Raw genomic sequence first — 21170 nt, forward strand, 5'->3', positions numbered from 1 at the left:
AGCCTTGATTTCTTTATATGTAAATTGGTGAAAACAATCAAGGAAGGGCATTTGGTTAGACTCATATTGTTGCTGAGAAGATTAAATGATGGGGATCTCTGGGTGGCGCAGCAGTTTGGCGCCTGCCTTTGGCCCAGGGCGCGATCCTGGAGACCCGGGATCGAGTCCCACGTTGGGCTCCCAGTGCATGGAGCCTGCTTCTCCCTCTGTCTATGTCTCTGACTCTGTGTGTGTGTGTGACTATCATAAATCAATAAAAAATTTTAAAAAAATAAATGAATTCAGATATGTAAAGTACTTAGACCACTCTCTAGATCATAATAAACCCTCAACTCAATCAATGTTAACTTTTAACATAAAATGGGTGTAGGATACTCCTAAATGCCAGAACCTAAGTAGTCACATATCATGGATGTCTGATTCCAATTAGGTTATTTATTGGAAACATACTAGACTATATTACCTAGTAGAAGGAAAAGGTTAAAACAATCAAACCTAGAAGAGCTGGATACAGGGGGACCTCAAGAAACTGAACGCTGCAGGCACTGTCTCTTGTTTTTGTACTTCTCTGGGTGTTGAGTTCATTCTCACTCACTGTAGATAGGTTTCTTCACATGGCCAGAAACCAATAACTCTGAAATCTACCTCTTATACCTTCTCTACTAGAGAGACCCTTTTCTCAGTTACAGTTTAAAAAAAGAAAATAAAAGAAATCCAAGGGAAGGACTATGAGCGGCCGCCTGTCTTCAGTTAGGCACTCTTCCATAGACCAATAACTCTGGTGGTGGGAGACAGGACACAGAAGAGCATGGTTGCTCCTTTTGGAGCCCCATGGCTGGGATTTGGGTAGAGAAATTCCCAAATGTAAGAGAGAGTGCTGGGCACATGGTCAGTCATTGGCTGGGGCTGGCTGAGGAAAAGCCTGGCCTCAGCTCAAAAACAGCAGATCCTAAAGGTGCTGCAACCTGAGGCTATCAGCTAATGGCTCCTCTTGTAATTGGCCACCAAGTTCTTTCTTGAAGGGACATTTAAACAGCACATCAATCCTTGGTTGCCACAACCCACCTCTGTGCTACACATATTTACTTCTTACCACAGATCCTGGGAGCAAGCAGCTGCTTCACTCTAAGGGGTCTGAGCTTTTGTTAACCATGTCCTTCTTAGGCTGGGGTTGCTGCACTTGCCCATCCAAGGTTGCATTTAACAATAAAATGCCAAGAGGCACCTGTGTGGGTCACCTGAATCCTACACATATTCCTCCCTATCCCCATTGTGTAACAGGAGCCCTGCCTCCACTTGCTGATCAGGGACAATGACCTCTGCCAAGATGATGACTCTTCTTACCTGCTAGCTCCTAGACACAGGAACCCAAAGTGCTCAGGTAGTAGCCACAGTTTGTAGCTCACCACATCAAATGGCAGGAGTGCATCCCCTTATCAGGCCCTCCAACCCTGCAGAGCCCAGAGTTGCAGGGATAGAGGACATAAAATCTTCCAGTGGTCACTGGAGTGATGCTGAGTGGAGTCCCTCCTTCTATTCTTGGTTCCTAGGAACGTATTTTCTTCTTCCCAGAACACAGCACCATATAGAAGCCTCTGATTCAGTGCATATACAGCATCCTGGAGGAGTGTCCAGTCATTAAGTCTTGTCTCCAAGGTGACATTTCAGTTATGCTTTCAGCAGGTCACTCCATCACTCTAGCAGGTCAGCAGCTTCTCGATGCTGCAGTGAATCCCCAGATCATAGCCCCATATCCATACCTCCTGTGTTCAGAACAGGGTACCCTGGTCAGAAGCTGTCATGTGGGACTATGTGCCTGTGGATCACTCTGTAAGCCCCTGGAAAGTGGTAATGGTGGCAGTTTTGAGGACAGGAAAAGCAAACCCATATTTGAGTAAGTGTCTATTTATGTGAGAATGAATCTCTATGTCTTCTGGGGCCCAAGGGGCCCGATTAGTCTACTTATTACTGGTGGGTCTTCTCAAGGAATAGAGCCATTTAATAGGCTGAGTGTTGGTCTCTGTTGCTGACCAGTTAGATATTCCAAAGCAGTAACAGTGAGGCCAGCTTCGATAAATGGGAGTCCATGCTTTTCAGCCCATATGTAGCTTGTCTCTGCCACTGTGGCCTCTCCACTCATGTGCCCATTGTGCCAGTTCCAACAACAAAGCTTGTACCCACAATGGAGCTGACCCATTTGTAAACCAAGGCTGGACTTTTTGTTCCTCCTTCAGCTGATTATACTGGATGGCCCCTAAAGCCACAGATATGAGCTGAGGGAGGAACACTAGGGCCCTCATCAGGTCCACTGTGTCCCTATCAAGTTATGTGAGGATTTAAAGGTAATTATCAAGCTGGCAGTCAGAAGAGGAGGTAGGCACAGCTCCTCAGGGGGGCATCTGTTGCCTTGAAGAGAGGCCTCTGCAGGGTCTTCCTGCACAGGGAGGGCTTGGCCACATCTGTAGATTTTGAAGGTGCAGGGAAGACTGCAGAGCTAGTATCCTTGAGGGTATCCACCCAAACGCTCCCATCCCTGTTTCAGGGTCCCAGGTTTTCTCAACCAGGGTATAGCAGACTGCCAGAGCTGAGCATTCCACTGTTTGGGGGGCTCCAAACTATCAAATCCTGCATTTGGTCCTGGGTTGTACTAGCTTTTCTACTTTATAAGCTACTAAAGAGGCCTCCTGGCTTTCATATTTAGCCCTAACTATCTGTTAACTGCCCTCCATTTCCAATTATTCTTCTGTAGGGTAGGTCAATGCAACTGTTTAATACCCAGCCAATCCCATGATCCTTATGTGTAGTCTCTCTCTCCCCTGACTGCCTGCATTTAAAAGGGTTTGAACCATCTCACCTATGAAGGCATTCTCCTTTGGGATGTCATTCCCAAGTCATTACTGGTGATATTTTTAGCAAATGGGTAACCACTTCTGTCTGAGACTATCTGTGCCCACATACCACTTGGATGGGGTCCTCTAGCCAGCAGGGAGGTATGTGGTCTAGTCCCCAAACTGAGCTTGTCCTTTCAGACCACTTCTAGTACCATCCATATTGATGGGTTCTCTGGCCAGCAGACCTCAAAGCAGAATTAGAATTGCAAGAGATTTGTTTCTGGTAACATCTATTAAAGGAGTAGTTAGGGTAAATCTTTAGATCATGATGCAGGTCTGATACCTGGGAAAGAAGAGGGGAAAGAAAAGAGGATTGAGTAGGAAGGGCCTCAGACAGAGGTGTAGCTCTGAGAAAATCTTGGCCTGCTCATTGATGGGGTCTACGATGGGCAGAGATGTCCAGGCACTAGTACCTGTGTCATGCTCAGGCATTGACAGAGAGCTTCAAGGGAAGAATGTGGCTATAATGTGCAGTAACCAGAAGAAGGCAGAAGAGGGCTTCTGGGGTTTTGGTAATTATCTGGTTCTTAGCCTAGGTTCCATGTACCTGGTTCATTTTATAAAATTTCATCAAGCTTATTTTTATGAACTTTTATATATACATGCTATATTTTTACTTTTAAAAAGTCATAGGTCTCTGCCTTTGGCGTCTTAATAGTCTTTTTTTTTTTTTTCCAAAGATTTTATTTGAGAGACAGAAGGAGTGGGGGTGGGAGAGAGGCAAAGGGAGAGGGAGAAGCAGGCTTCCCACTGAGCAGGGATCCCAACACAGGGCTTGATCCCAGGACATGATCTGAGCTGAAGGCAGATGCTTAACTGATTGAGCCACCCAGGTGCTCCCAAAGTGGTCTATGTTTTTATTTACTTTATTTTATTTTTTAAGATTTTATTTATTTATTTATTCATGAGAGACACAGAGAGAGAAAAAGAGAGAGAGAGAGAGAGAGAGAGAGAGAGAGAGAGAGAGGCAGACACAGGCAGAGGGAAAAGCAGGCTCCATGCAGGGAGCACGTGTAGGACTTGATCCCGGGACTCCAGGATCACGCCCTGGGCCAAAGGCAGGCGCCAAACCGCTGAGCCACCCAGGGATCCCCTGGTCTATGTTTTTAAATAAGTAATCTATCACTCAAGGTTCACCTCAAGCATCTACAAAGAGCAGAACTTGTGCGAAGTCTCTACTGGGATTTTTAATTTTTTTATTTATTTATGATAGGCACACAGTGAGAGAGACAGGCAGAGACACAGGCAGAGGGAGAAGCAGGCTCCATGCACCGGGAGCCCAACGTGGGATCCGATCCCGGGTCTCCAGGATCGCGCCCTGGGCCAAAGGCAGGCGCCAAACCGCTGCGCCACCCAGGGATCCCTCTACTGGGATATTTTTTTTTTTAATTTTTTTCTTTTTTCTTTCTTTCTTTCCTTTTTTAATTTATGATAGTCACAGAGAGAGAGAGAGAGAGAGAGGCAGAGACACAGGCAGAGGGAGAAGCAGGCTCCATGCACTGGGAGCCCGACGTGGGATTCAATCCCGGGTCTCCAGGATCGCGCCCTGGGCCAAAGGCAGGCGCCAAACCGCTGCGCCACCCAGGGATCCCCTCTACTGGGATTTTTTTAAGGAGCCCAAGGGAATGTATTACTTTGGGAGTTTATCCTCTTCTTAGAGAATGAGATCCACACAGAATTTGAGAATTAGTCAATTTATAATTAACAGCCAGATCATGAGTTCCTTTAGGGTAAGAAATGAAAGCTTATTTATCTGTGTACACTCAAAGTCTTTAATGGCACCAGGAGTATGATACTGGAGTTCCTTCTGTATTTGTCAACAAAGTTGACTGTAATAATCAACCAAGTGAAAGAATGAATGAATTAATAAATTAATTTAAAAATGAATCCTGGATGAATACAAGGCATTTGAAACTAAGAAGAAGTACAAGATGGCTACAGAACTAGCAATATCATTTGTAATTATGTTTCAGTTATATCTATAGATGAGTCCTGAAACCTTACCATTTTCATGAGTTTCAGAGGAACATTTACAACAGCATACTTGATGTTGACACATGGATGTTCAACACATCCATGAAACAAAATACATTCCAAATTTTTTTTTTAGATATTTACTTATTTTAGAAAGAAAGAGAGACGACCAGGAGGACAGGCAGAGGGAAAGGGAAAGAATCCTCAAGCAGACTCCCTGCTCAGTGCAGAGCCCAAAGTGGGGCTCAATCTCATGACCTCGCAATGATGACCTGGTCCAAAATCAAGAGTCAGACACTTAACCGACTGAGCCACCCAGGCCCCAAAACACATTCAATGTTGAACTCATTTTTCTATTGACCCTGTTCCTCATTCTCTTGGGGCTAATGCCACTTAGATCAGAATCTCAGAAGTCACCTTAGACTCCACCCTCTCCCTCAGTCTTCACATTCAATTTATTATTAAAATCTTGTTATTTCTATTTCTTCAACTGCTTTGGCATTTGATTTTTCCTCCCACTGATTTCCTTCCTTCTGGCCCTTCTTCCTTACTATCCATATTCCTTGTCATTATCAAACTGATTTTTCTAAGATGGAAATTTGACCACGCTTTTTTTTTTTTTTTTTTTTTTGCATTAAGACAGTTTCAGGTGGCCCCGGTGGCGCAGCGGTTTAGCACTGCCTGCAGCCCAGGGTGTGATCCTGGAGACCTGGGATCGAGTCCCACATCAGTTTCCTTGCATGGAGCCTGCTTCTCCCTCTGCCTGTGTCTCTGCCTCTCTCTCTCTCTCTCTCTCTGGTCTCTCATGAATAAATAAATAAAATCTTAAAAATAAAAGACTGTTTCATAGCTCCTCACTGCTATAGGATAAAACCCATATTCCTTGATTAGCCTGACTTGAAATGTCTTCCACAATCTGGTCCTGTCTATTTTGCTAACCTCCCTACAAAGCTGGAAGCTCCTGATGATTTGGAGACTTATTCTCCTCATCTTTATCATTCCAGTGCCTCACAGTTTTGGGAATCTAACAAAGTTTTCATAAATGAATGAATGAGGAGATAGGACCTGAACCGAGCTTTGCAGATCGGTTTGCAGGGATAAAATATAGATAGAATGATCTGGATCCTTTAAACAACTACTGAGCTACTCTAAGTTGAGCTATTATTAATTTTTGTATCTCCATGACCTGCCAAGTACTTGACACATAGAGGTATTTGATATATACTGGATTAATTAATAAATTAATGAATATTATGTATTCAGCCACAAAACAGCACTTCTTTCGGAAAATGTAATGCTCAATTTATTACAGAGCAAATGTGAGGAAGAAATGAAAGCTCCATTAAGTCTTTGTAAAGAGGCTACAATGCTGGCCAGATACCAGAGCAAACAGACCAGGCCCCAAGCCAATTTAATTGAGCACATAAATTTCTTATTGAGCAGAATATGAATCTACTATTAGAGAGGACACCTGTCTCCCTAAGGTCAGCAGCTCCAGCATTAGTTTATTAACTGTAACCAGATCTGGCAAAAAGATAAAAAAACAGATCTGGCTACGGATGCTGCCAAAACAGGGATATCCCAAGGTGTTATTACTGGATGCTAATTTTGGATAAATACCTCCTGGAGGCTTTACGTATTTCAAAATGAAGACTGTGTTCTCTAATAAGTCATAAATATTATTGGAGTTTCTATTTCCAGTGAATAGTTAAACTCATATTTTTTGTAGTTGGGCTACGTAATGGATATGCTAGCATTTTAATACTTATATTGAGGTTCAGAAGTCAAATATTTTAGAAGGTCCTAGGAACTTATTTGCAAAGTAGTATGTTATGAAAAATGACCCTGGTGCAACACAGTTGCTCCCTTCGGAGAACTCACAAGTAAATTTAGTTAGTTAAAGCTTCTGCCAGCATGACTGTAGCCCAGAGAATAACAAGGATATCTCCAGTTGCCAGTTGCTCTTATCTGCTACTTCTGATGCATAATTTGGAGAAACTCCATTTCACTGCAGGTTCAAGTCTCTGGGTTATCTTACTCCTGGACTTTTCTGCAACTGTTTGATTCTCTGGAGCTTTCAAGGAAACTCAGTGGTTCACGATATAGAGCCTCTCACTCAAAATACAAAACGGTAAGAAGTTAAAGTATCAACAGTCAAGACTTAGTGAAGCTTTTTTCTTTTCTTTTCTTGACAGAAAGAGTATTAATTGACCTTATCAATTAGATGAGAAGATTAAAACTTAATAAGAACCTTGACTAGTCTCCCCTCATATACTGGACTGTGGTGAAAGGCTTTCTACTCTCAGGCCACATGAAATGGCTCTTCCTGCTTCCAGTTTCACTGGCTAGAAACTTCAACAAATAAAGCTTCAATTTTAAAATGAGATGGTTTTCTTTGACGCTCTGGCGCAGGCACTGGATACATGAAAAGGATGGAGGCCAATTTATTCATCCCAGTCACCAAGAGGCTTGGAGCTATTGGGAAAGATTTCCCCAGGGATAAAAGGCTGTCATTTACAAATTAATAAGGCAATTTGATTTCTAATACTTCTGCAATCTTAGTGTAGTGACTTCTTATAGCCCTAAGCTATGTGTTTAAATGCACTTCAAACTGTCAAAGTGGGCCTCTACATATCACCCCTTCATGCTGTTTCCAAAAATGGTTTCTTTCTTAATTATCTGCAGACTTACAACTTCATTTGAAAACAACTTGAAATGCTCCTGATCAGTTGTAAGCAAAGTTTATCACTTACTGCCTTCTCAAAGTTAGGAGCAAATGCAGCTTGGCTGGAGTCTAGAACCTATGAATATTCATGGAAGGCAGGATTGCCTAGTGGTTAAGGGCACCAGCTCTGGAATCTAGTAACTTGTGTTTGAGTCCTGGGTCTGTTACTAGCTACAAGACTTGTGCAAGTTCCTTAAACTCTCATCACTGAAAAGGGAACAATAATAGCACCTACTGAGCATAACATAGTGTCTGACACTATAATAGGTGCTCAGTAAATCTAATTAGCAAAAAGAAGATAAGCATCAACACCAGCAAAACATTTATCAACAAGACTTTGTACTAGGTCTGGGACGCCTAGTGGCTCAGTGGCTGAGCGTCTGCCTTTGGCTTAGTCTTGGGATCCCAGTCTTGGGATTGAGTCCCACATCGGGCTCCTTGCGAAGAGCCCGCTTCTCCCTCTGCCTGTGTCTCTGCCTCTCTCTGTGTGTCTCTCATGAACAACAACAACAAAAAAAAAGACTTTGTACTGGGTCCTAAGGATACAACAATGTGTAGGATGGATTGCATCCTTCCCAGGCTGACTGAAGCAAAGGGATATATACATACATACATTTATTAGACATATAAAATAAGTCAAGGTGGTGCGGCTATGAGTGAGTGAAAGGAAAATTTGTCGAGGAAGAAAGACAGGTGCTTGGCCTTGATGGAAGGGCAGGATCCAGACATGCTGACTACAAAGCTGGGGGCATTCTCAAATCTGTCACAAATGCATAAATTACTCTTCTTGTCAACCTCATTGGACATCTCCGGTACCTCAATGACCAAGAATTCGTGGGGCAGGAAGGTAGGGGGACTTAAAAGGTCACTGGCTTTCTTTTTCTTTTTTTAATGTTTTCAATTTAGTCATTTGAAAACAAAAAGTCGTTGCTAGTTTAAAAATACTTCTTTTCCTTAAGCAAATGAAATACTTTGTAAATGTAGAACAAAAATGACTTTTTGCCACAACAAAATAAAAAATTATGTATGTGCCAAATGTTCTTAGCTTTCTTTGGAGATAACATAAACAGATATGATCCTTGGACTTGAGATACAGTCAAAACTCTGAATCATCCAAGTTTATATATAGTTTAATAAATCATCCTTAAAGAAAGGTGTATGGTCCAATTAGTCCAGGGGAAATAAGTGAGCTTGACTAGGGTAGTGGCAATGAAGAGGGGAAGAAGTATATAGATTCAAGATCTTTATAGACAACCTATTTTAGATATGACATATTGTAAGGAGAACAAGCTAGCAGACAATATTTTCCAAAAGACTCTTCTCTAGATACCATAAAGCTATTTGATACTTTATTGTTTACCAGAAACTTCATGAAAAGTTATCAAAATAATTAGGGATGGACCTACTGGGACGTCTCTCTTGGTACCCTATTCTTTCATTCTTTGATTCATTAAAAAATGTACTGTGTTTCCTACAATGTGCCATGCAGTAGGTGTTAGGTAATGCATATATGGTTGTGAACAAAACTAGTTTCCTTCTCTCCTGGAGCTGGAAGAAGGCAGATAAAAAGCATGTAAGTAAATCACCATATAATTATACATTCTTCGATTTATGCACCCAAGAACTAATTATAGAGCACACATTATGTGTTGGGAAACATTTTGCTTTCTCAGGATACAACAATGTCCCTGTCTTCATGGAGCCTACATTCTGAGGGAGGCAGCTTACTTAAAGAGTCACACTACAAAAGGTGAAGTTGTAACTATGTAAGAGCTATGAAGGAATATACAATAGGGAAATATGACCTCACAAAAAGGTCAGAGAAAGCTTCTCTGAGGAAGTGAAGAATGGATGGAAGGACAAGGAAGACTAACCTGGCAAAAAAAGGAGAGGAGAGCATTTGCAACAGAAGGAAGAGCATGTGACTAAGGCCATGGTATGTCTTAGAGGCCAAGAGATGGTGAGTGTAGCTAGAAGAGGAAGAGTAACCTGTAAAGAAGACAGAGAGAGAGCAGCTGGTGGTGAAAGAGCAAACTCAGAGTGTATAGGTCATGGAAGCCATGGGAAGACAGTGTTTCAAAGAGAGGCCATGGACAGGAGTCAAATGCTGCTGAGAGGTTAAGAAATATGAGAACTGAAAATATCCGCTGGATTTCACAACATGCAGGTCATTGGTGAGTCCAGTGGAATGATGGGCCACAAGCCAGAATGGAATGGTTTGAGAGTGAGTGGAAGGTGAGGAAATGTAGGGAGCAAGATATAGATTAAGAATTGCATTTGGTCACATGTAATAGAGACTGATGACAGTTGCCTAACTAAATAGGGTTATTTTCCTCATGTGATAAGAATGACAGAGGGAGACAGTTAAGACTGGTGTAGTGACTCCATGATGTCATCAATGCTCTGTCATCCCTAGTATGTGGCTTTTATCCCATTGCGTATGCAAGATGGCTATTAACTCTCAAGCCAGTGTTTCAGATAGGCAGAAGAAAGAAATATCAAGGGGAAATGTCTGGTACCTATACCAGGAAAGCAAACATTTTCTATAAATCCTCAGCTGACTTCAGCTTACTTACCATTAGCCATAACTGTGTCATATGGCTACTCTTAGCTATAAGGGCAACTAGGAAATGCAGCTCTTTAGTCTGACTGATTATTGTTCCTAACAGAATCAGTTTCTGTAGCAAACAGGGGAGATGGATTTTGAGAAGGCACTCATAGCAGCTACATGGCATGTACGAATCACATGTTGGAAAAGTGTGACCACAAGGGAAGCACATTATAGGATGATAGTTGGAAGGGGATATGGGATTGAGTGACCTTTTAAAAAAATTGAGGGTGACTTGAATGTATTTAAAACTTGATAAGAAGGTTCTAATCAGGAGAGAGAGTTTGAACATACAAAAACAAAAAAGGATAACTGACAGTGTAATGTTCCATAGAAAGAGGGAAGGAATAGAATCTAAACAGAGAAGAGGGCTTAACTTTAAAGAGCAATAAGGATGGGCTCTTTGTTTAATGAAAGGAAGGAGGAAAGTAGGCTTATATTTTATATTGAGAAAACAGGGCTTCTATTTCCTCTATTGTGTAGGAGGTGAGGTTTGCTGTTGCCAATGAGGGTAGAAGGGAGTGATCAGAGCATTGAGAAGTTTGAGACGTTGAAGTCTGAAATCACTGCTGTCGGGAAAAAGTGACTCAAATATAAAGGGCACAAATAAACTGCTGTTAGGGAATGCTGTTCTCATGTGCCTTTCCCAGGAATATACCAAAGAATGAGATTCAGAAATCAAAATGACAAGAAAGACATCAAGATAAAGTCTAGTGTGATTAAATAGATAGCTAACTTACTGAACTACCCACATCCATGCCCATTCCAGCTGAATATCCTCCCATCCGCATCATTAATATGAACATCATTAATTCAACAAATATTTAGAGAATATCCTCTATAGAACAGGTACTTATTCGTGTCATGCAGCATGCTAGGATGGGTTGGCGTAGGTAGGAAACAGAATCTGGGATAAGGTAGCAGTAGAAAAGCAACTGATAGAAAAGGTGGATCTTCTCTTAGCTGGAGAGATGTATAGAAGTCTTAATATCTAAGCCCAGGGAGAGTGGCTGAACTGCAATCAGACAATGGCTTGCGAGAGGTGATCTGATCTGAGGGGTAAGACGGGAGTGGTGACATCTGGCTTTGGGAACTCTGGGCAGTTGTCATGGTGCCAGGGGAAGACCTGGACCCAGACCAATTGGAATTGAGGGTATCTAGAAGATGAATCCAGTTGTGGAGATGGCAGGTGCCAAGTTTGAGGGTGGAACAGGTTTCAGCAGGCCTGCTTCTTACTTGGCTGATTCCTCAAAATGCAAGCCTCAGGAGGCTAGAGGCACCTAGATGTTAAGATACCCCAAAATACAGCAGCCTGATAGGCTGACACAAAGAAATTGCATCTAAATAATGCTGCTAATGTCAAGAGCTCGGTTGTCCTGCACACATGGTCTATTTTAGAATGCCTAGTCCAATAGAAAAATATTTCTATTTACATATTCTACTTACCACTACGCATATTTCTACATTCTACTTACTACTATGGAGAGAATATATCATATTCAATGGGGCAGATAATAATAATAACCACCATTTATTGTACGTACTATATGCCAGACACTGTTCTACTTAATGAGCTGTACCTCATTAAGTAACTAGAACTGTAACATTAAGTAACTGTAACTCCCCTTGAGTTAGCTATTATTGTTTAAAGAAGAGGAAACAGCCTGGTTTAGTAAGTTTAAATTAAATTTTTTTTAAAGATTTTATTTCTTTATTCATGAGAGAGACATAGGCAGAGGGAAGAGCAGGCTCCTTGCAGGGAGCCCAATGCAGGACTCGATCCCTGGGCATGGGGATCACGCCCTGAGCCAAAGGCAGATGCTCAACGGCTGAGCCACCTAAGCGCCCCAAGTTTAATTCTAGCCCAAGTGTGACTCCAGAAGTATCATTACGCCATACCCATTATATCACACTGTTCTAGTACAGTGTTGAACCCTTATTAAGTATCATTTAAATAATTATCAGATTGGTCTGTTTCTTTGATAAGCAAAACTGAGATCACAGCCCACCTCTTAGGATCTGTTGTTAAAATGATAAGACCATGCTGCCCTCTATCTATCAGCTTCAGTGACATTGGGCACTGGTAATTTTCTTAATAAATAAGAATATCTAACATTTATATTGTGACATACACCTTATAAAGACATTTTACTCAAACTTGACACATATATTCTGAGCATTGAAGCCTACACATATACACACAAAAATCAATGTAAAAATTTTAATGAATATGAATTTGATTTGTAGTACAGGCCAGTTATAGTCATCATAGTATTTACTTTTTCTAGTATCTGTCACTTAAACTTTATTTTTACTTCCACAGAGATAGAAAAGTGACTTAGATTTTTTCTACACTTTTGTTTATCACTTCTCTAATGGAGATTTTTGAAGATACACAGAAGTAGAGAGAATTAACCTGAGTATCATTCAGCTTCAACAATGATCATTTTTCCAGTAAGTTTGGTGACATGATTTCTGATAGAGTTATCTCTTAAATCCTTTCTAATATAATTTCTTCTTCATCCGGATATTACCTTGGTATTTCCTTATTAATGGCACAATTACTGCCTTATACTAATTAACTATGGCTGTTGCAGGGGACATTTGATATACTATTAAATGCTATTGTTTAAATTAGCTCACTATATTAAATAAAATCTTAAAAAAAAAAAAAAAAAAAAAGGCAGCCCGGGTGGCTCAGCGGTTTAGCGCAGCCTTCAGCCCAGGGCCTGATCCTGGAGACCCAGGATTGAGTCCCACATCGGGCTCCCTGCATGGAGCCTGCTTCTCCCTCTGCCGGTGTCTCTACCTCTCTCTGTATCTCTCATGAATAAATAAATAAAATCTTAAAAAAAATAAATTAGCTCACTATTGCCCACAAAATATTTCTGTTTTACCTGGAAATATGATTGTTTTGAGTATTAGGTTTTGCCTCAGGTTGGGTTTGAAAATGAATCTGTTTGGTATCTGTTGCCACCATTGGCAACAGATAACATGGTTGATCCATGTTAAACACAATGACCATCCAATTTCAATCTTCTATTAACGTTGAAACATAGAAGGAATCTATCCTCTGCAAAGATAATCAGAACAGAAAATGTAGCTGCCAGAATAATAATGTAATTCATAGCTATTTGTAGTGGGTCCATTCAGAGAGTTATCTGATGCATGAATTCCCACAAGTTTGATGCCAGTGTGGGCCAGGTGACTTTCCTGGTTCTGATCCTTAGCCAGTCTTCTTCACAACATGACAAAGTGGATCAGGTAAAAGAACATGAATATTTCAACCCAAATCTATCCTGCTACTGGAAAAATAAGTAAAAACAGTAACGACAAAAACTATACTCAGAAAAAAAAACCAAAAACAAAAACTATACTCAGTTCTGCATTCTTTTTTTTCCAACTCTGCATTCTTGAGAGTAGAATCATAAAACTATTTTCATATAAATATAATAGCCACATTAAAAAATTATTCATGCATTTGAGAGACAGAAAGAGCATGAGCAGGGGAGAGAGGCAGAGAGAGAGGATGAACAGACTCCCTGCTGAGCTGGGAGCCCACTGTGGGGCTTGATCCCAGGACCTCTAGATCATGACCTGGCCGAAGGCCGCTGCTTAACCACCTGAGCCACCCAAGCTCCCCATAGTCACATTTTAAATATCCTTAAATCTTTTTGGAATGCTGGGTGGCTCAGTGGTTGAGAATCTGCCTTTGGCTCAGGTTGTAATCCCATGGTCCTGGGATCGAGTCCCACATTGGGCTCCCCGCAGGGAGCCTATGTCTCCCTCTGCCTATGTCTCTGATTCTCTCTGTGTGTCTCATGAATAAATAAATAAAATCTTTAAAAATATGTATCTTTTTATTATTTTTTTCTTCTCAGTTATATTGGTAGATGTCAAATCTCCAAAAATCTGCAGTTGTTGTTTTTTTTTTAATATTATTTATTCATGACAGACACAGAGAGAGAGGCAGAGGGAGATGCAGGCTCCCTGCGAGAAGCCCAATGTGGTACTTGATCCTCTGCGATCACACCCCGAGCCGAAGGCAGAGGCTCAACTGCTGAGCCACCCAGGCATCCCTGCAGTTGGTTTAATAAGACCTGATAGTACTATTTGCTCCCACCTTCCTTTCTTTTCTGGTCACTCACTCGAGAGTAAGATTATAAGATTATAATTATAAAATTATAATTTTAGGGATTCAGATTTCCAAGTTGTATTTCTTTTTTTTTTTTTTTTTAATACTGAGATTTGTTTTTTTTTTTTTTAATTTTTTTTTAAAGTTTTTATTTATTTATGATAGTCACAGAGAGAGAGAGAGTGAGAGAGGCAGAAACACAGGCAGAGGGAGAAGCAGGCTCCATGCGCCGGGAGCCCGACGTGGGATTCGATCCCGGGTCTCCAGGATCACGCCCTGGGCCAAAGGCGGGCGCCAAACCACTGCGCCACCCAGGGATCCCTCCAAGTTGTATTTCAAACTACTTGGTGAATTATTTGTTTTAACCCACCCAGTTATATAATTAACATTTTATCTATTCATTTTTCTTAAAGATTTTAGTTTTAAATCTACATCCAATGTGGGGCTCAAACTCACATCCCTGAGATCAAGAATCTCATGCTCTACCATTTAAGCAAGCCAGGTGCCCCTATAATTAACATTTTAAATTATTTTCTTATAATTGCTTCTTTAAGATATTTGAACCTTGACAGGTAGTCACCTTCCTAATCAAAATACTGTTTAACATTCTGACATATATATTATATATATATATATATATATATATATATATTATTTAAAGATTTTACTTATTTATTCATGAGAGACACAGAGAAGGAGAGGCACAGAGAAGGAGAAGGAGAGACACAGAGAAGGAGAGGTAATATCCAAGGAGAATAGTGATTTTAAAAGTGCTAATCCATCTTTTCATTAGCATTGTCCTAGTGACAATTTTCCAGTCCTTTATTTTTTCCTTTTTTTGACAGATTGTTTAAGTGTGTCTCTTGTAAATAAGAGATATTTTTATTTAATTAAAAATATATCAGAATGGGGCAGCCCGGATGGCTCAGCGGTTTAGGGCCACCTTCAGCCCAGGGTGTGATCCTGGAGATCCGGGATCAAGTCCCACGTCGGGCTCCCGGTGCATGGAGCCTGCTTCTCCCTCTGCCTGTGTCTCTGCCTCTCTCTCTCTCTCTCTCTGTGTGACTATCATAAATAAATAAAAATTAAAAAAAAGATTTAAAATGTATTAGAGATTATACTGTATCTAATTTCATGAATGGTTTAATGAGTTAATTCTAATAGTAAGGAGCTTAATTTTAAGATTAATGAATTCTTATAGTAGTTTAAGATGTCAAAAATGTAATTTTCACTCTAATTCCATTTGCTTTGATTCTCTTCACCACTTTTTAACTCTTTTCGTTTAAGTGTCACAGCACCAGGTGAGTTGGCACCATCAATGAGAAGAGTATTACTAAAAGCCACTCCTACACCACCAAGCAATAGGAATTGCTTGCTTGTATACAAAAGTTACTGTGAACTACATAAAATATCACACAAAACTCAAATTAAATGTATCCCCAAGTCCCCAATTCAGTATAAAAATGTCCACAGCCATAACAATGCCCCATGATGTAAGGGAAAGTGTGATGGGGGAGTGGTTGAACAGAAGGAAAAGCATCTTAACTGATAACTCATTTTACAAAGGCACATGACTGTGTGAACATATCATTAGGGACCCCCAGGGACATGGCTCTGGAAGGGGTTTGTATAACTCGAGGGGCCTGAAACTTAAGCTTCACTATTTCATGGTAAATCTGCTTCTACAAATACCAATTATTGAGTGAAGGAGTGACTGTGATAAGCTTATTATGAGCATGACTTTGGTTAAATGGGTCTGTGTTTGATTTTTAACTTAATTTACTAGTTTGTTACTGTGAGGAAATTAATTTCTCCATGCTTTTGCTTTTTAATCTGTGAAAAGGGATAATAGTTTCTAACACATAGGGCTGTTCTGAGTTACTGAAAGATACAATGTCTAAAGCATGTAGTTTGGTGACTGGCAAATGGTTAATGCTAATAAATAAGACCAATACTTATGTGATAATAATGATGAGGATGACAACAGTGCTATATTGAATATGACAAGGTAGTCAGAGGATGTTGAGGGGTAGAATGCTTTTTGATACTAAAATAAATGTTCTGCAAACAACCGGGATTTTAAAAAATTCCTTTGGTTGACTTGGTGTTAGTTTCCAAAGTCTTTCAGAATTCCACAATAAATGCTGCTCTTCTATGCCCTTCTGTAAAATCTTTGCTTTTGCATAACTAAAGGTTATAGTAGCAAGGACAAGTTTAGGATGGAAAGAGCATTCTGCTACCCACTTCTTGGCCCCATTTAGGGTCAGTCCCTCACTCCTGTATCAGTTTTACCAGTGTTTTGAAATGGCTAGATGCTAGGCTCCCACATTTAAGAGGATTAGAAATCTCCAAAATGCTTGTTCATTGATCCAGAGACTTCCATGACCTCCTCAATCAGAAGTTCTTTAGAAGGGAAAGTTGCAAATATATATATATTTATATGCATACATATGTATGTATATACATACATATCTGTATATGTATTTCAGTGTCCAGTGAATAAATAAGTTTAGCATTTTGAAAAGCTGAAAAAGTGATATTTACTACAAATGTTCTGTCTCTAGAAGTAGAGATGAAAATGGAACCTGAAAAATGTAAATGACAAGCAGGAATCCATCAACTCTTCTTGGAGACAACTGTGAAGACAAGTGCAGACAATTGTAAAGCATCTGAAAACTTAAAATGTTAAACCTGTCATTTAGGGATATAAATTGAGAGTATTATTAGCAGGACTATATGCTTTCAAAGTAAGAGAGCTGTTTTTTGTCTTTTGTTTTTCTAATTGCCTAAGTAGACTAGAATATCCTTGAAAGTGATGGTTCTTGCAAAAGGTATTTGTATTTTTGTTAAAATATTTGCTCATAGGAGATTTTTAAGACTAGACTGGATAATGTGAAGGTCTGAACTTCTCTTTCTCCTATGCTAGAAGAAAAGCTGTGAAAAGGACTTGGAGCATGTGAAATAATAGAAAATGTATATGTTGGCCTCTGTCCCCAGTTCCTAGCATAGAGCTTCTAAAGCTGTTGTAATTTCCTAAGTGATAGGAGTATCTTTTGTTCTCATGAGGCAATGGTTGGTGGGCCCAGATGGGACCTGGCCACCAGAAAGACCAAGCCATGATCAGAAACTAAGAACATTTAGCCCCACCCTTCTACCCTCCAAGAAGACAAGGCTGGAAATTGAGATATTCGTTAATCATGCATACATGGTGATGCCCTCATAAAAGTCCCAAAAGTATGAGGTCCTGAGAGTTTCCAGCTTGTTGAATACATTGAGGATGGAGAAAGGAGGTACTGGGAGAGTGGCACATATGGCAAGGTCATGGAAGGTCTGCACCCTTCCTCTTATACCTTGCCTTAGGCATCCCTTCCATCTGGATGTCAATCTCTATCCTTTATCATATCCTTTTATAATAAACTGGTAAAGGTAATTTAGATATTTTCCTGAGTTCTGTGAATCATTGTAGCAAATTATCAAACCCAAGGAATGTGACATGAGATTTACAGATGATTAGTCAGAAGTACAGATGACAACCTGGAGCTTGAGACTGGTATCTGAGTGAGGGATGGGTGGTCTTGTGGGATTGAGACCTTAACCTGTGAGATCTGATATTAACTCCAAGTAGATAGTGTCAGAATTGAGTTAAATTGTCGGACACCCAGCTGGTGTCAGAGAATTGTTTGATGTGTGGGAAACCCACACATCTAGTGTCAGAAGTGAAGTGAAGTGTGGTAGTAGTGTGAGAGTAGAGGAGTATACCAAGGGAGTATTTTTCCCATACAGAATATTTTGGCTACATGGACTACATTGCAGGTTGGGGTAGGGGGTGTCCTACAGTGGCATTATTCAAGACACAGTAATCAGCTTTGGAAAAACTCTGTCATCCATATTGATTACTTTATTCTGGCCATATGGAGCCAGAACACATCTGGGAATATTCAGAATAAATAAAAAAACTCTCTAAACTCAATAAGGAAATACACAACACAAAATTTTTTTTAAATGAGCAAAACATCTGAAAAGACACTTCAATGAGGAGATATAAAGATGGCAAACAAGCCACATTGAAAATAGATTCTGCATCATTAGCTATTAGGGAAATGGCAATTATAATCACAGTGAGGGGACGCCTGGGTGGCTCAGCAGGTGAGCATCTGCCTTTGGCTCAGGGCATGATCCCAGGATCCTGGGATTGAGTCCCACATCAGGCTCCCTGTGAGAAGCCTGCTTTTCCCTTTGCGTATGTCTCTGCCTCTCTCTGTGTGTCTCTCATGAATAAATAAAATCTTTTTTAAAAAAATCACAGTGAGATTCTGCTACCCTTATTAGAATGGATAAAATATAAGACTGATCATACTAAGAATTAGCAAGAATATAGATCAACTAGAACTTTCATACACTGCTAGTGGGAATGCAAAATGATAAAATCACTTTGGAAGGCTTGGCAATTTCTTAAAAATTAGCTATAAACCTACCATCTGACCCAGCCATTCTACTTCCAGGTATTTAACCAAGAGAAATGAAAGTACATCATCATACATACACAGCAGATTTGAAATAACCCCTAAACTAGAAACAATCCAAATGTCTCAGCAGTAGAATGGTTAAAGAAATTGTAGCATATTCATAAAATGGAATACAATAGTAATAGAAAGGAATAAACTATTGATACACACAACATGGATGAATCCCAAAGTAATTGTTGAGCAAAACAAAGCCAGACCAAAAGGAGTATACTACATGATTCCATTTATAGAAAACACAAACTAAACTGACAGAAATCAGTGGCTAAGAACAGAGTAAGAACAAGTAGGAGGAATTACAAAGAGGCACAAGGAACCCTTTTAAGGGTGATGGGTTTTATCTTGATTTGGTTATGGTTTCTCAGGCTATACATAAGTCAAAACATATCAAATTGCACACTTTCAATATGAGCCCTTTATTATATGTCAATATCTGACATTAAAGGTGCTAAAAACATCATATTTCCAAGTTGCTCTTTAAAAAATTTTTTTTTGTGCTCGCTTCGGCAGCATATATACTAAAATTGGAATGATACAGAGAAGATTAGCATGGCCCCTGCACAAGCATGACACACAAATTCATGAAGCGCTCCATATTTTTTTATACTATATGTTGGCAAATTGAATTCCAATAAAAAAACATACAAAATCAAAAAAAAAAAAATTTGAGGCACAACATATATAGTATTCACGTTTCTCTTAGCCAGCTCCTACAAAAGAGGCCCACAGCCGCTCCAATACCACCCTAGAGAGGGAGAGTATGAAGGAGCAAAAGTAGTAGTAGTAGCAGAAGTCTGAAATGATTACAATTAAAATACTTACAACTTTTATGAAGACATACACCCATTTGAATGTACTGCAAGGGGTTCCCCAGGGTCTTAGAAGAGGCCATTTTGGAAGGGAGGGACTGATGGGGATGACAAGCACTCCTAAGCACTCCTTAGATTTGGGGGAGGTGTGGAGGAGCATGTGAATTCAGCAAAGGAACAGACCCCCCAGCTTCATGGGCTCAGAGCTGTGGTTTGGATATTAAGGCACACACACGGCCTTGTTTCGAGGTCACAAGCTAGTAAGGCCTGAAGACATATCAATTATTCAAGGAATGGGGCAAGTTTTGAAAGGTGAGTGGAACCATCCTCTAGAGTTTATGCACAATCAGCCAGCACAGATCTGCATGGTTGCTCCAGAGATATATTTGTGTGCTTAGGCACAGGGCTGTAAGACAAGACTCACAGATTCTATTACTGTGTGGCTGCTGCTGCTACTATTTGCTGATTTGTGGCTTGAGGCAGATCCTAACCTCTCTGGGTGTTACTTTCAACACTAGTAACAAGAATTACCTATTTGTAGGGTATACTGAGGTCTTCCCACAGAAATAATTTTTATTCTGTTTTGAAATCTTGCTGATCCCTTCTATTACCTGAATATCCTTTTGCAATTGGAAGAAACAGAAACAGGGAAGTGTAAGAGAATTAGCATAGGCAGGTGGCCCTGGGTAGGGCAGCTCTCCACAGGGCTGGGGTTGCTGACTACTCTCCTCATTACTGGGCCTTAGAAGGAGCCTGTGCTGGTCAAGGGTTCTGAAACATAAGCCTCATTTGCTTCAAATTAAATCTACCTCTGTCCATAAGCTTTCTATTACATTTTCCCCCAATTTTTTTAAGTTACTATTTATTGGGTGCTTAATTTCTGCCAGCCATATACATACTTGTTAATTGTTCTCAGCCTTGTCAATACATTAGAATCACTTAAGTTTTTAAAATATAGCAAACAAAAAGTAAACTCAAAATGGATTAAAAACCTAAATATGAGGAACTCCTCAAAGAAAACATAGACAGTAGTCTCCTGGACATAGGCCTTAGCAACATATTTATGGATATGTCTCCATAGACAAGAGAAACAAAAGTAAAATTAAATTATTGGGACTACATCAAAATACGAAGTTTCCTCACAGCAAAGGAAACCTTCAACAAAACAGCAAGGCAGCCTACTGAATGGGAGAAGATATTTGCAAATGATCTATCTGTAAGGGGTTAATATCCAAACTATAAAAAGAACTTATACAACTCAACACCAAAAAAATTCAATTAATCAAATGGGCAGAAAACCTCAATAAACATTTTTCTAAATACATACAGACGGTTGATAGACACATGAAAAGATGTTCAATATCACTAATCATCAAGGAAATGCAAATCAAAACCACAATGAGGTAACACCTCACATCTGTCAGAATAGCTAAAATCAAAAAGACAAGAAATAACAAGTGTTGATGAGAATGTAGAGAAAAAGGAACCCTTGTGCACTGTTGGTG

At 40.0% G+C, this 21170-nt stretch overlaps 1 protein-coding gene and 1 non-coding gene across 5 annotated transcripts in view; one reads left to right on the top strand and one right to left on the bottom strand.

Annotated features, from left to right (window-relative positions):
• The window catches only part of LOC102157173 (basic proline-rich protein-like), a 52620-nt gene that overhangs the window by 18203 nt on the left and 13247 nt on the right, over positions 1 to 21170 (bottom strand). The window lies entirely within an intron of this gene.
• On the top strand, positions 19351 to 19457 carry LOC119873810. Its single transcript, XR_005366311.1, has one exon. It is a non-coding gene; the product is annotated as a U6 spliceosomal RNA (small nuclear RNA).

This window comes from Canis lupus, chromosome 10 (genome assembly GCF_011100685.1).
Source record: "Canis lupus familiaris isolate Mischka breed German Shepherd chromosome 10, alternate assembly UU_Cfam_GSD_1.0, whole genome shotgun sequence".
NCBI classification, from domain to species: Eukaryota; Metazoa; Chordata; class Mammalia; order Carnivora; family Canidae; genus Canis; species Canis lupus.